Consider the following 17,279-nt stretch of genomic DNA (forward strand, 5'->3'; position numbering starts at 1 on the left):
TGATTTGCTCAGACTGCTGGTGTAATCATTTGCCTCCAATTCTTTTCTCCTGTCTTGAGACTGATCATTTCAAAGAGCTAGTCAGCTGTGAAGAAGCAGAGTAATTCACATGCACTGCTGAAGCAAATCTTCTTCTCATATGGTCATTTTATGCAGCCAGGAGGTATGGTGGAAGGGCAAAACTCTCTGGCTCTTGAACATTTTTAACTATGCCTTGCATTCTACTGCACCTTCAGAGAAATTATGCTGCCACATGGATTTCTTGGACCAACAGCCAAAAAACATCTCCTACAAGGAATGTCTTTTCATATTGAATAATCAGTGCTTCATATAAAGACACTGCATGCATTTTGTGGTTCACGTTCTACAAACATGAAAACAACATTTTTAATATTTTGCTTTCAAATCATTGTCTTTGGTTTAAGCTTCCACTGAGAGGATGAGCTTCTTACCACAATGGAAGGACTTTGTAAATTTGAGGTTGTAAAACTGTTTGACCTCCTCAAAATGTTAGAATACTGAAATTATAAATGAAGAACAAACCTCGAGTGAAATATGGACATTGGAAAGGGAGAGGAGAGAAGTAGGGACATGAAGATCTTTATCTGCCATGCATGGATACTGCTTCAAGGATATGGCTTAAGTAGAAATGACTCCATGTGATGTTCTGTCCCAATTTTGTGGTGAAATATAGTGTGATAAGAGGCAGGGGACATGTATAATCAAAGTTTTCTTGTAACAAACCTAAAAAGCAGAGACAGAAAAGCCCTTGGCTTAACATTCTTTACTATTCTGGTATGTCTTATCAAACTAATTAAATGGAAATCCTCAGCTCTTAATAGAAACTGTAAAATGCTTCAGTCAATAATAGCAAAAATTCAGTCTAATAAAATATCTTTTAATTCTGTTACTTTGTTATGACTACCTTTGTTCTTTATCTGGACTAAAATTTCTTCAAGTCCTGGAGTATTAAAGAGCTTTCCGACTCAGTTAGAAATTATATTTAGCATATATGACAATTCATTTTCATGTGTTTACACATATTTAAACTTAGATTAATAACAAATATATGCAAAAAATAGAAATGTACTAAAAAATACACATAATACTTAAATATGGTGCCTATCTTGCATGCGGATATCATCATCCTTCTGTCAACCATGTGTCAAAATCTTCTCCCACTATACAAATAATTTTCTGTCAGTGCTCTTTCCGTTGTGTCAGTTTCTGTGAACCATTTCTATGTGAACCATTTCTTTAGTTTTTGTCTCACTGCCCCTCTCCTCTTGTGTAAATATTCTGTTGAGAACCATGAAAGGGAGAAAAGTTTAATGTGGCTGGAATGCAAAAACCGTCATTACTTTCCCCACTGTCTCTTAACTATCATTATCTAAAATCCCTGTGATCCCAAAACATTTCACTTTTTATCAATTATTGGCTTTACAACCTTCAGTGGAAAGCAGAAAAATGTGGACTGTATAACAGCGACTGCCACTATCTATTGCCTAATAATGATGAATGTAGAAGTACTTTTGACTTAGAGGGTAAAAATATCACATTTTTCACAATACCCTCCTGCACAGAATAGTGAGCTCATTGTCCGGTGACCCAGACTCCCAAATGGGTTACAAGGAGAGCAGTAGAAAATGCAAGCTGTGGTGCAGTAGGGAATTTTGATGGACATCAGTTGCTTTGAAGTAACAGCCCATGAAGATGCTTGTACTTTTTGATTATTCCTCTTTCAGCAAGAACTGCCTGAAATTAATGTCAGTTTATTTGACTATGGTATCTTATAGATTTGGATGGAAACGCATACATGAATCTCCTCAGTCCTGTTGACTACCTAGTGGTGCTAGAAAGCCTAAAGTAAGAGCCAGGGCAATGTGTTCCAGCAAGAGGTGCAGGAAGATTGTGGCTCCCACCATAGGGACCAGGACTATTCTGCACCCACCAAACAGCTGCTGAGAGCTATTGTTTGCTCTGGCGCTTTTACCTTGTGTAAACATCAGAGACAAGGTGAAGGTTGCAACCACTGCCTCCCCAATGTGGATTGTTACTGTCCATCTTTTCTGTAAATTATTGTCTAAAATAACCTCATTTCACTGAGGGGAGAACCTCCAACCCATCTATTCTTGAAGAAAACTAAAAAAAACCCAAATAGTGGATTTAGGGTTTAAGAGAAAGAAAAAAAAATCAGAACTGCATCAGTGGGTTTTCTTTGTGTGGTTGTTTTGTTTTGTTTTAATTTTTGTTTTTGTGGCAGGTGATAAAAATTCTCTATTTCACTTTAATTTAGCTTTTTTATTATGGGATAGAATAACATCGAGATGATATTAAAAAAAAAAAAAAGGCTGCATCAATTTGTGTATCTCTCCTTGCTAAAAGAAAATTAACTTGAGGCTATTCAGCCTGATCTCCAACTGCTGTAAAATCTCCCTGTAAAACCACTATCGAAGACTTACATTTACTCACTCAGACAAGATTTTTTTAAAACAAAATTTTTAGGAAGACAGGCTCCTTCACCCAGGCTCCATGCTGGACCTCAGTGGCATGTTTAAAGCAGCGGCAATTCATTCTAGTGAACCACTGCTTCTTCACCAGTAGATGCTGTGCTCTCCTGGAGTTTGTTTAAATATTTATCCCCTGACCTACACTTTGCTCCAAGCAATTAACTACACTGTAACTCCTTCTGTAGTCGTTCCATCTTTCCTAGGAGGATGACCTTGTTTAAGTTGATGGATTGCATATTTTACTTTATTGGAAGTAATGCTTTCTTATCAATGTCAAGAAACTATTTTCTTCAATTATTTCTTTATCAGTGTCATTTGTTTCTTGTATAACCATCACTAAGTACAATAAAAACTCCTCATGTTGGTTATTATTAACTCCAAGCATGGTAAACTTGATTGCCTCTTCAATTTAATGAAAATTATATTGAGTTCTATTTGACTGACATTTTTTTCAGTTTTCTGTAAAATGTTGTTTTGGATAATTTGCTTGGCATTAATTTCAATTTTTTTTTCAATCTTTCCTCTATTAGTTTGTTTTACATGAGATTTATATTGCAAAGAAGTGTGTAATGATTTGTGTAATATTCACCAATTTTAACTAGATTATTTAAATTATATATCACAGTTTCATTCTCTCCTCCAACAAGGGATGTTCTTTTTATAATTGCCTACATTTCTAGGTATTTTTCTTCATTAAAAATAACTACACCCTTTGAGATTAAAAATACTTTTTAGTTATGTCTTCAGAAACTCATACCGACTCCATTTTAAATCAATCTGGTTTTACATAAGAAATGATAATTTTTATGTGGATCCAATGTCTTATAGTAAGAGATGGATTTTTGCTAACAAAGCATTATCTTTTCTAGGGTTTGAATATGCCAATCATAGCTGTTCTTTTCCCAGGCAGACATGTGGGTTTTCTTTCATTCCTTTCTGACAACACCCCTATGTTTTCTTCATTGTAGAAAAGCCAAAGTTCTTTCACTTTGTGTTTCCTGCAAAACAATCCAGTTCATTTCTGATGCTCACTTAGTTTACTGGAAATAACTTTCACTTGTTTGCCTGGTGGTCTGGCAAACATTATTTCACTGCTGGAGAGCAAGCCTGTCAAAGATTGCAAATAGCATTTCCTCTTTTTCTCTGTATAATCAGATGACCATCTATGAAGGGTTCATATTTACAAAGAGTGCTCATTCTGTACTAAATGACATCCTCAAGAGCACAGGATGGCCATAATCAAAGATCTCTCTAGTCCAATAGTCTGTCTCCAACAGTGGTCGATGGCAGGGGCTCTCAGGCAACTCCCTGGTTGATATGTTCCTTCCCTGATATGTTCCCCTAGACTGCAGAATATATCAACACCAGTCCTTCAAGAGTCAGAAGTGTTATCTCCACAGCCAATGATACCAGAAGGATTTTCATTCCTTCACCTTATCTCTTTGCTTTTTCATCTTCTGCAAAGCTTCCAGTGACTGAGTTCTCCAGTTTAATTCACTACAGAATAAAGGTGCCTGAGGGGTTGCTTTGCAAAGAGCCATAAAGAGCAATTGAGGAGTCATTGCACGGCCGTGGCTTGTTTATTTTTGTTTTGTTTCTTTTTCTTTTTCCTTTGTTCATACTAAGTGCAATTAAATAAATAAAAAGAACAATTTTCAAGTACACTTATTTTTAAATGCTGTCTTTTTCAATAGTCAAAGTGCCTTACCTTTCAGCTGTAGTGCCTCTTGACTTATCTTCTAATTTTGGCTGAGGTAAGGGTGGAACATAGATGTCATACCCTTTCAAGTCTGGAACTGCATTGTCTGTTTCCCTTCATTTCTGTGGGAAATCTAGTTCTGTTATTCTTTGTTTAGCTCTTTGGAAGCTTTCTAGGAATAACAAACAGTAAGTTTTTCAAATTCTGTATATTTGACCAACTTCATTAGTTCTGGATGGGTTTTTTAAATTAAGGAATCACAAAACTTTTAGGATGATGATTACATGTTTCTGTAACATTTTATGGAGGGCTTTTCATGGGAAAGAGTCAGAATCCTAAAGTTTTTTAATATTTTCCTGCTTGTTTTCTAACAGTGCCTTCAAAATCTCATTGGTAGAGTGTATGGGAATTAACATATCATTTAACATTTTCTTCGTAATTTGTTTGAAATTGAAACTAACATCTAAGCTGTTGTCAAAACTAGCCTTGTCTTCTATTACAAAAAATACTCGGTTTATAACATCTCCTTTCTTTCTTTCTTTGCATAATAGTTCTCAAGTAATACTGTTTTAAGCATGGCTTCATTACGTATAACTACTGAACCAAGAGTTTCAAAAAGTTATTTTTGGCAACAATTTTTTTTCTTCTCCTTTCCCAGTGTTCCTGCCATGTGAGTAGTTTCCAGTCATGTGATTGCTTAACTCTCTGGGTGGATGGCTGAATTTTTAAACTAGCCTATAATGATAATTAATTTCTGATGTGAAATTCTGATCAAATAATAACAAATTACTAAAGTGAAAAAATTCTGGAATTTGCAAACAGATGCTGGCAGATAATGAGTATCTGATTTGTGTTCCCCCAAATTGCTAATCAGTCTCACACCTTTTATTTCCATTTTTATTTAACGTATCTCTGCATGTCTCAATATAAAAACTAAAGGATCTACCACAAATATATGTCACACATATATTACATCTATTTTCCTTTCAAAGGTGTGTTATTTATCTTTTCTGATTCTTTTTTTTTTACTCTGCTTGCATTCTTTTGACAACTTCTGTCACCATCTGAGGAACTTTGCAGTAGGACATCTAGCTTTTGTTGCTGGTTTCCTCTGTGACTTTTTGGAACATCAAGTGCCCCCAGATCTTTTCTCTTATGCTTTATTCTATTCATTCTTGTCTTTGCTAGCTCATAAGGGTAGTACCCTGAGATCAGTAAGTTTCTCTGTGCAATAGAGGTACTGACATGGATCTTGATGGGGTGAAATGTCTCCCATGATTTTCCCATCTCCTGTCAATGCTTAATGGAGGATAAATTTTGTAACACAGATTACAGGCACTGCTCACTGAACAAAATTGCATTTTTGTTGACACTGAGGATTTTACCTCAGATAAGCTCAGTATGCAAGATATACTGTAGCTGAATTTCTCCTGAAAATATATATGCTTTCAGCATATAAGACTGTAATTTGAAAATGTGGGGTTTTCAACAGAAGTGGCTAGTGATCATGATTTGGAACTCACTGTAGGCAATGTACTGATTTCGCTGACTTAAGAAGGAGTCTTCAGCCTAGATAATCTCAGGAAGGATGAATGAAGACATTGTCAAGACTGTTTTTGAAAGCTTTGAAGAAACAAAATGATAAAAACATGGGAGGGAGTTGGGAGTTCTAGAAAAATGTTGTACATTTTTCCAGAGAGAGCTTGTTTGCAACTTAAAGTTTTCCATCACTTGCATGTATTTCAGTTACTGAAATTAGTTATGCAGTGAGAAACAATGAAGAAGGAACAAGAAAAAGTAATGATCATATTTTCCAAAGAAACATAAATAGCAGCATTATTGGGTTTGCATTGAGCTCTAGTTTTCTTGAAAAAGAAAACTAGCAGTAAATAATCTGCTTTCCTAGCAGTAAATAATTCAATCCTATAAAGCTATCATTAGAGTAACTGACACTATAAATCACTGCTTTTACAACAGACATCTAAGCAAGCTGTTTTTACTGCCTCAGTATTTTGAATTAACTGAATAAAAGTTAAAAGCATTTTCCCTAGAGATTTCCAACAGGATTGGGTTTGGCCTTTTGTAAACAAAATCAGATATTGTCATTTAAAAAAATGTACTTCCAGCAGCTTTATAGAAATTACCACACATACAAATCTCAGAGGATTTCTCTTAAAATGTGAACTTGTGGCCTTCCTACCAAAGAACGAATAAGACAAAGGGAATCAGGCCAGTGTGGTTGCCTTTTCCCAGGGTCCACAAAGAAAGCCTTTGGCAACGGAGAAAAGAAAATGAGAGAATAGCAAAAAAAAGAGGTGCATGTAGCCTTATTACCCATAAAACTGCTTGTCATCTTTTCCTCAGTGAAACAAGTTGTAATATGTTATGCATATTTTTATCATCAATTTAAGATTTTAGAAGTAGAAATCACAGGATTCAATTGAAAGAAAAAATAATTTTGCTCATTACACATTCAGAACAGTGTACAAACATGAGCTAATTAATCCTTACCACTCTGGAGATGTAAGCAGAAGCACATATAACATTTTATTCAGTATAAAGAGGGAAAATCTAAGGTAGAAAAGAAACTCATCATAAAAACAATCTAAGAGCAGACAGATTCATATCTTGGGCAACCAGACCTCCATTCTCTGTGCCCTTTTGCCAAAATGTACTTATTCCACCAGCATGGTGTAGGCCTGTTTGTGTAGGACAGTACAATGAGAATCCAGAGGCTTTAAACCAGGGTTATTTCCTACAGCCAGGAGGCAGGCATCCCTCCATAGACAACCTGAAGTCCACTGGAGCCTAAAGGAGTTCTGTGCCACTGGCTTTAGCATAATCATGAGCCCATCACAGGTTGCAAAAGCAGCTGCAGTTCTTTAGGATACCCACAAAGTTAAGGATGATAGTATGCCATTTTCCTCCTCTATGTATTTTTTCTTTCCTGAGAGAGCATAGGAGCAGTAGCTCATGCTGATAGCAAGCATACTGCAGCTGGAAGAGACATTTCTCAGGAAAAAAGGCAGAAGATAAAATCCCTAGGATTAGAAGCTCTCCTCATTTAAGAATTTCTTCTAGTCTGGGCAGATCCATGAGAGATTTCCTTTGGTTCTTTTATTTGTTGTGAAAACATATCATAACATAGAATTTCTTTGTGCACAATCACACTGTATATAAAGCATTCTTGAATTATTATATAATCTTTTCAAGACTGTAATCAAGATTTAAAATATAATCAAACTTCTGCAAGAGGCTCCTGCTCAATGCACCCACTATTCTGAGTTCAGAGTCAAAACTTAAGTTTTAATCACACATGCCTAAAGTAAAGTTAATTTACAGTTTAGACAAGGAAATTAGTTATAATATTGACTTGACTGATATTTTGGAAACCCCTTAAGTTGTTTATTCTTAGCCAGTTATTACTCATACAGAAGAAACTGTATCAATATTATTTGATTTCTTAATAATATTGAAAAAAAATTAGGCTTTGTATCTGAAAATGTACTCTCCTATGAGAAGTTAAGTTTGAAAGCCTCCTCATGGGGACAAACTTTGGCAGAAGACCTGTGTCCTTTGGCTGTAGGAAAGTCTAGCTAGGAAAGTGAGTAAGATAGCATCCTTATTCTGTATTTCCTAAGGCCTTTTCTTTTTTAGAAAGTGCTGAATTATTCACACTATGCAAATAAAGTTCATTTGAGTCATCTGAACAGTCTTCTGAGTTTATTAATAAACTATTTAGAAAAGGAGTTAATTTGGTCAAATTGTCTCTATAGTAAACTGGCCAGCAACATAGTGATAATCAGATAAACAATAAAGATGAATTACAGGACAGGAAACACAGGCAGAATTTTCCTGGGTAATAAGAAAGCCAGTAATTTGGGCTGAAAAATTCTGGGGAAATTTAGACAGCAAACCTCAAGTAACATGAGGTGGTAAAAAGATGTACTTTAACATGGAAAAAAAGTGGTTCTGTGCATGGAGTCAGGATGCAGCCAAGATAGCAGTGTCACTGGCATTCTCTGGTACAAAGCTCCACCAACATCCATGCCAGAGTAGGCATCTCAGCAGGCACTGATCTGAAACAGAAATAGATGTAGCTAATTTTAAATAAGCATTCTGTAAATACATCTGTTTGTTCTTTTCTGTGTGTGAAGTAGGTATCTTTTACTCATTTCTTGCATTATTGAGAAAATAGAGCCCATCTTTCTTTTGTTCAACCCTCCTTCATGTATACTTTCAACTAATGAATATTTCTAATCATGATTAGGAGACACAGCTATTTCTCTCTTCACATGAGCCAAGATTTTAATCATTCAATACATACAGATCTTGATGATTTACCAAAGTCATATTTTTCCCCTAAATATTTATTCAGTTATTATGTCCAAGGAGATTTCTAGACACAGCTAAGGGGATACCTGTCCAAAAGACTGAATCTCTTGGCAGCTTGTGCTAGTATACAAGGAAAACAATGGAGCTCATTGGCGGAAGAATGAGGTTCTAGCTATATAAAGGCCTGTTAAATCAATTCAGGAATGTATTGCATACTCCACCTACTAGTTAACCTATAACAGCTTGAGTTGGGTAACCTCTCCTAAGTTTGGTGTGAATAGTGAGTCTGAGAGCACAGAAAAGAGAGGAGACCTTTTTTTTTTTTTTAATGCCTAAATTTTTGATAGGAAGTGAAGGAATAGGGGGTGATATCTGAGAAGCAATTGTTGCATTCTCTGGGAAGGAATTTCATAGCCTTGCTTTTCTTTCCCTTGCTTTAGCAAGTTGACCCTTGCAGCTGACAGTCTTGTCATGCCTGCAGAACTTTACTGTAAAGGGATGCTAGGATCTCCTGACAAGAATGAATGCGTAGAAAACTTGGTCAAGTGCCAAAAGATCACTGTCTTGGAGCAAACACGATGTTCCCTGGGGAAACAGTATAAGAAGCCTTGGATAGACAGCACTGACTTGCCTTTGAGTAAGAAAGCTCCCAGTCACTCTGCTGAGTTTTCATTTTTACCAAGCAGAATTGCAAAAAATATTCTCACCATGAAGAAAAATTTCATAAAAAGTGAGTTTGTTCTTTTGATAACTGTTAAGAAAACGCTGATTATATTGGAAAATCATGCATCCATCCCACAGGATCTTTAAAATTCTTTCTGATTCATGTAATTTTACTCGGGCCTAAGAGGGACAACTCTAAAGATGCCAAGGTCAGTGAAGAAGGAGGGGACAAGGTGCTCCAGGCACCAGAGCAGGGATTCCACTTCTGAGAGTCCCATGGTGCAGATCACAGTAAGACAGCTGTGCCCCTGAAGGATGGCTGTGGAAGAGACCCACACTGGAGCTGTTTGTGAAGAACAGAAGCCTATGGGAAAGACCATGCTGGAGAAGTTTGTGGAAGTCTGTCTCCTGTGGGAAGGACCCCACACTGGAGTAGAGAAAGAGCTCTTCTCCCTGAGGAGGAAGCAGCAGCAGAAACCTGTGATAAACTGATGGACACCTCCCCCCACCAATCCTGGCCCACTGGATGGAACATAATAGAAAATTGTGAAAAAATTTGAGCTTGGGAAGAATAAAGGTGTGGGCGGAAGCTGTTCTTAAGTTGCGTTTTACTTCTTAATAGCCTACTCTGATTTGATTGATAATAAATTCAATTAATTCTCCCAAGCTGTGTCTGTTTTGCCCATGATGGTAATTGGTGAGGGATCTTTCCCTGTGCGTGTCTTGACTCATGAGCTTTTAATTATGTTTTCTCTCCCCTGTCCAGTTGAGGAGGGAAGTGATAGGACAGTTTTATTGGGCACCTGCCATTTAGCCGAGGTTAAACCACAAAAATGATTTATAATACCTTGGGAACATCAAACACTATCTCTCCAATGGCTTGCTTACCTTAGGGGATCAGAGGCCTAAAGATCAGCTGCAGCCCTTGGGTTGAAGGTCTTTGAGCCTTTGAATTTTACTCAGCACCTCTCAGCATTAACCTACACTTGAGAACTCCCCTGAATTTCATCTCCAGTTTGACCACCTTTGTAGTTCACACACATGAAAGAAGCCTCTACCATGATTCCAGAAAAAAGCATAAATTTACATTTGCAATGTACTTTAGCTGCACTGTCACTCCAGTCCTCCAGTTCCACAGTGTAGTATTAATATAAACCTTTATTACATCCCTTGAAGAGCTACAAGTTATGAAATATATACAATAAACACTGAGAATTTCGAAGACTTCTGGATATTCTAAATCATGTGGTATAGAAAATACAGGTCTCTTCCTCAGTAAATATGCTAAGAATATGTATGCCTAATATTTAATTAATTAACATCTGTTTATGTAAAATGCTTTTTCTTTCTATCCAGTTGCCTTCTAAGCTAACAGACCCATCCCCAGAACCATTCCTCTTAAGGGTTATTACACTTTTAGTAATACTTCAGATTAAAAATGCATTTCATCCTCAGGTCTCTTCATTATAATATAATTGTAACACAATCCATGTTATCATTAGGAGCACAGTATGAGAAGTAGTTTCAAAGTAGCATTTGTCTGTGGGATTCATAGACTAAAATATGCTTATAATGTGTATTTATTTGCTCAAAGCATTTGCTAGGGGTTTTGAACATTACTTAAAATTTCTGAAAGCAAAAGTACAAAGCTTTGCTTTTGATTTGACTTTTTCTATGTAAAAACATGTACATGTTTCCTTTCCTTTACTTGTACATCTGAACTGGGGGAAAGATGAGAGAGTATTCAAAGTCCTTTACCTTCCCTCTAGCACAGTCAACATCCCATCTGTTCCCCAGACTGACGTGCTTAAGCTTTATCATGGTGGACAGTTGCCTCCTGGCTGGCACACCACTCCTCTGGCACTCACAGAATGAGGTCATAAAAACTAGGTACTGCTGCTAGGGGGAAGCTGTACTGACTTTTATCTACTCGTTGTGAAATAGGCGAGAACAGCAACATGCCCTCAGCAGCAGCGTGAACAGAAGCACATCCTGAGAAACAGGAAGGATTTTTTTTTTCTCAGGAAGCAATCTTTTAGAAAGTTTCTCAAACTGTGCCTGTGCCAACTACAGAACCTGGCAAAATAATGAAATACAAAGCAGCTTAGTAAAATAAAAAAAATCAGTAAGCCTTTATTCTGCTCATTGCAAAGGATTTTTTCTTATATTTGGCTTATTTTTCTACTGTTATTTAAATTGAAAATTGGGAAGCACTTTGATTCCAGATGTATTGGAAAGTGTAGTCATTTATCAGGAGTTGTTTACAGGAAAATCAAAGATATTAAGAAAATTAAACCAGATGAAATGCAAGTCAGACAACAGATCTTAGGCAATTAAGGCACAGCATTAAATGACTTTCCCAAGGTCATATAGTGCATCAGCTTTAGAGCTGGGATTGGAACCCTGGTCTCCTGATACACAGCCTAATCATACATTTCTCAGTAACAAAATTTGCAAATAAGATACCACGCACATAAAAATTCCATTTATGTATAGTTTTTCCTTAGTGAGCAGAAAAAAATACAGGATCAATTATTTAAGAGCTTGTTTAATAAGGAGAGTATGTTTCAGTAATTACTGAGGCCAACCAGTGGGTTGAAGGTCTTATAAACTATACAATGTTTTCTCATTGTACTACAGAAGATGTTCTTGATTAGCCCTCTTGTGGTTTGTGTGCTGTGCTTCTCTGATAATGAGTAGGGTGAATGCATATGGTACTGATTGACACGTGGCTCTTACTGGATATTTATGTTTAAAGCTGAATTATTTTCATTCCTGACAGAAGTGTTTTACTTTTCATATTTATGTGAATCTTAGGGGATGTTGATTTAGATGATTTGCTATTTAAGTCCTGTATTTAAGCAAAGGATGTTTTGATTTCTGTGAGAATACAAACATGTAAGAGAGATATCCATGATCAAGTGATTTTCATTTTTTTTCAATTTATAAGTATTACATGCCCACTGAATTGTGATATACTTTGAAAAAATCTGTAAAAAGAAGAATCTCTGAAGTCAGCCAAGCTTTCTAAGTTTGCCTTATGCAGGAAAAGCAGTGGAAAATCCTTTGGTTTAAACTACTATAAATCAAGTAGTAATTTTGAAGGTAGGTAGGTAGGTAGGTAGAAGCAGAGTTCCCAGGAGACCTCAGTAAACAAAAGTGATGGTCAGCCATCAAGTCTCTTATTCCAGACAGAACTGACTTGTCAGCCATCAAGTCTCTTATTCCAGATAGAACTGACTCACAGGTGGGGAGTTTACAACCATGTGAAGGTTGAGGTTCATTCGTCACTTTAAATTTAGGTCAACTTGTTCTCTGTCAAGGGATCTGAAATAAAGTCTTGGTAGGTTTATAGCCAGGCTATTAAATTACATCACTTTTTGTTGAGTTTCAGTCTGCCATATCATAAGACACCACATCACATAAGAAATGTCACCAAGAGAAATGACAGAAGGGCAATAAATGGATGCAGTTCACATAATCTGAGTCTATCCCCTCTTTCTTTAAAATAAAAGTCAGCAAAGCACAGGACATTTCTTTAGCATTAATCATCAGAAGGATGAGTTGATGTGGTGGGGCATAGCCAAAGCCCATTAGGTTACACTGGTCACTCAGTCTGCAGGAATTGTCCTTTGTAAAGATAAATATATAAACATTAATGACTGAAAATGGACATAGTTTACCCATTCACAAGGTATGGCCAGTAGCATCTCATTTTTTCTTCAGTTTTCCAAATTACATTGGAAGTTGCTGAGGTGTTTTTCTTAATTTCCTGTTTCCTGCTCCCTTCCTTATCTTGCACTGCAAAACTTAAGCATAACCTGGAATGGCTAAACATCTCCACAGTTCTAGGAATTGAGATGTCATAGCGCTTTTCTTCACATCGTCTTTTCTCCTTCTGACAACCTGTGCCAAATGTAACCTTTCGAAAATGTTAACATGCTGTGCGTAACAACCTGCAAATTTTTCACGTGCTATTAGAGTGTCACAGTTTTAATAAACTGGATGTTTTCATTTCCCTCTTCTTACAAAAATATTGTACCAGCAGCGGTGCATTTTCCACTGGCATTCCCTGGATGTGTGCTGAGGTGCTGAAGATTTTTAGGAAGATCTGATCTTTGCAACTTCTTTTTATGATTCTTCCAGAAATTAATATTCTACAACTGCATAGAAAAAAGGGAAGGGGAAAGTGAAGGAGAAGGGAAAGAGGAAGGGGTAGAGGAAAGAAGAAAGGAGAGAAAATGTGCTGTTATCTCAGATAGCTAATATGCTTAGCTATCTATGATAAAACTCTGCTGAGGATATAATCTTCTTCTTTGCCATCAGACAGCTACATACTGGCATCCTGACCTGTCCTTGATGTCTTTTTTTTTCCTCAATAGAAACAAAGCAGTTTGTTTTGCCTGTTAGTGGTTTTACTCAAGATAGCTGCTGATGAAATTTAGTTATTAAATATTACAAGAATGTCAACCCAGCTGTTTTCTTTGATCAGCTGTTCCAGTCTACACATTACACATTTGTGAAAGGTTTGTCTTTCCTAACTAGATGCCTATTATTAAATTATCCTCGTCTAGCCTGGCCACTCTAACTACCCTTTACTGACAATGAAGAGAAAAAGAGCATTTTAAAACTATGATTTGTTTTGTCTTTGGTCAAAAACTGCTTGTTGTTTTCAGTCTTGCCTTTGAAATGTCTATTTCTTCCTAGTGATTCTAATAAATTTACAGTGACCATTTCAGATTTTTGGATGACTCTTCTGTAATTCAGACCAGTCTGACATCTAATGGCAGATGGCTGTTCTGGCCTGCAGACAAATGCATACATCGCCTCTGGTAAAAGCTTACATTCTGTCCAGAACGTGAACACACCAAGTATTTCTGGAGAAATCAAGGAACTCAAAATCCCAAGGTTTTTAAATGATCCTTTTTGGGCTGTGTCTTCCAAATCTTCAGGAATGACAAGACTCCATAACATCTGGATTTTATCAACTACATTCTCTGTTTTCCATAAGTGTCAGATGCCCTTGACTCCACACACTATAGCAGGCAAAACTATGTTGTATTTCATTCTCGGTTTCTCCAGGGAGACTCTAGTCTCTTCCTTCTTCCAGACTGGCCCTTCCTTCTGGCTGTACTGGCTACCTTCCAACAAAAGCAGAGAAAGCTTACTCAAGTCGCATATTCACCTGGCTCTGGAATTCAAAACCGTATTTCTTAAGCATCTTAATTAAGCTCCTTTTCTGAGGCTTAACTCTTCTCAAAGCATAAATAATAAAGAAAGGCTGAAATTTTTACTTGGACACTTAAATTTATGTTGGAAGCAAATGATTTGAGAAAATGCTGTGGTTTGCTAAATTTTGTTTGCACAGAATCACAGAACTGTTAGGGTTGGAAGGAGCCTCTAGAGATCATCTAGTCTCTTTACTGAAGAGATTTGCAGAATATGTCCTTGATATGTGCTAACAGATTTCCAGTTCACCAGTGAAGATATTCAAAAGTCAAAGATTTGGCATAAAGAGAGCACTTTTAGGAGGCCTGAGGTGCTTCAGATAAGGAGGATACAGCTATGGAGAACTGGAGGTCCAACGATGACCTGAATTGGTCCTAAACCCTCCACAGAATCATAGGATCTGTCCCTGCTCCCACTGGGGGCATGGGTACCAATTCCTGTTCCAAGGTTTTCATCCCATGACTCACCATCTGAGCATCCAGCCCCTGGGTCAGTAGAGAGCAACCTGAGTCCTGGTTGGGACCCCAGCCTCTGGCTCAGCCATCCGCATGGTGCTGGGCATCCCTGTGTCCCCCTTCCTCCCAAAGGAGAGCTTTTAGTATTTGACACTGCCTGTATCAGACAGCTGCCAAGAGGCACCAAAGGCCTTATTAATCACACAGCTCCAGATGAGTTCCCTCCCTCTGTACCTCAGGGCAGTTAGCAGTTGTCACCAGGGTTTCCATCATCCTCTCATCTCCTGCCTCAAAGGCATCCCAGAAGTGTGAAGTTAGACTGAATTGCCTAACAAGTTTCACCTACTGCTTTCTTGATTCTTTGAGCTCAGTCTGGATTAATCCAGTCAAAGATGGGCAGTCAAGGTCTTTCTTACCTGAGAGATGCTTTTTTGCTAGGCACTACCCCATGATATCGTGTGATCCTGAATGTCATCCAGTAATAAACAGCCACTTGCCAGAAAATAATTAAAGATCCATTCCCTCCTCTCCATTCCTGGACAACACAAAGAAATTATCCACATCAAAAGCATAATTCTTCAGTCTGCAGTACTCAAGGGGATACAGTGAACATGAATTATTACATGATTTACTGACAAAATAAGATGTAACTCTTTCACAGGTGTTGATAGAGAGGTAATGGTTTGTATCAAAAATTCTTCTCCAATCTCACTTTTAAGATGAGACATTTTTCTTCTTAGAATAGTGCCTTCAGGTTGACTAGATCATTAAACTCCTTTAATTTCCTTACAAGTGTTTTTGACACTTACAAACCTTACAAATATTTTGTATGTTGCTAAGTAGTACATTTGCCAGAGGCTAAGTTACAACTTCGGTACATTTTTACTATTATTAGGCACAAATCCAAACCTCCAAAGTCTAGTACATCTGACCTTTAAAGAAGTTCAAATCTGATCTACCTTGAAACAATGCTGCTTTAGGCTGTCTCTGTTGGCCTGGTCAGGTGTTGCAAACGATCCAGTTAATGTATTATAAGAAATTCTCCACATAGCTAAAACAGTGACATATAAAAAAAAATCAAAATCAGCTAAGGTAGCATAAAACAGACTGTGATGATGCCCATGTAAAAGAAAAGTAATGTGTTTCCTAAGCTCTGTTACCATCTTCATTAAGCCAACTTGCCTGGACTAGAACCACACCAGAGTGCAATGACAAAATGGGCTAAATATTGCATTTGAAACAGCCTATAAAGATTCACAGAAAATAACAGCTGGAATTTGTAAAGACTCTGCTGTGCTGATTTAAATTACTCAGAAGGATTTCTGAGGATTACACAGGTTAAGGAATCCGGGACTGATTAGTCTTCTTGACCCTGCACTGACATAGGCTATGGATAGAAGAAGACTAGTAAGAGCCATAAGCAGCCTGCATAGTCTAACAGTCATCTTTTCCTTTCTGTCTCTTCTGGAGAAGCTTGGATGGAACACCATCAAAGGAATCCCTCTCTGTGTTCCTTCCTAAAGTCCTGATCCAATCCTGTACAACCAGTCATTTAGGTAAATCTATATGAGTTTTTTCAGAGTTCAAGACAAATTTCTTTTAAATGTCTTGAACAGGTGCTTTTTTTTTTTTTTTTTGTATTTGTTTTGGTTTTGTTTTGTTGTTTTTTTTTTTTAATCAAACTGAGGCAAAGCTTTCAGAAAACCTCTATTCAACATAGAAAATGAGTTATGCAGAATACTGGATTTTAGGCTTATCTGCCACTGCATAGGTTGTCTCACTTGAAGTAATCTTCTTTCCAGTGTTTTCCTGTTTTCACTGACATTACCCTTATTTATACACAAGCAATAGGCTGTAGCAGCTTCCCTAGTTTACTGCTTCCTGTTTCATTTTCCTTTCCCTTTGATCACTGATGCTAGCTACCTAATAACAATTTTAGAACAATCAATCAGCAGCCTGTGCAAGCAAATAACTTACTAAACCCTTGAACCCTGTAATTGTGTTCTGACCTTGGGTGTACTAAAGGTTAGAGTGATAGATTCTTTGCAGCAATGCCATGCTCTGTAGTTCTGTAAATGCATTTCACCGGCCTAAGGTGAACTTTACTGCAGAGGAAAGAAAAATCAAGTGTGGCCACATAAAACCTAGCAGTACACAGGGAAGTCAGTGACAGCATAAAGAATGTTGGAAAACAAGGCACACTGATACCTAAATCAAACAAACTTGAGGAGGGAAGAAATGTCTGAGGCAGCTGTGTAGGAGACTCAACAGTCCTTATTCTGACATTGCAAAAAAGTGAAAAGTTTAAAAATACCTCCTTTTCGTCACTTCAGGGTTTTGAAATATGAATTTAAGAAGATTATTAACGGATTTACAGTGAGATACTTC

Source organism: Chamaea fasciata, unplaced genomic scaffold, assembly GCF_029207755.1.
Source record: "Chamaea fasciata isolate MVZ Bird 193981 ecotype frontalis unplaced genomic scaffold, bChaFas1.0.hap1 SCAF_2, whole genome shotgun sequence".
Lineage (NCBI taxonomy): Eukaryota > Metazoa > Chordata > Aves > Passeriformes > Sylviidae > Chamaea > Chamaea fasciata.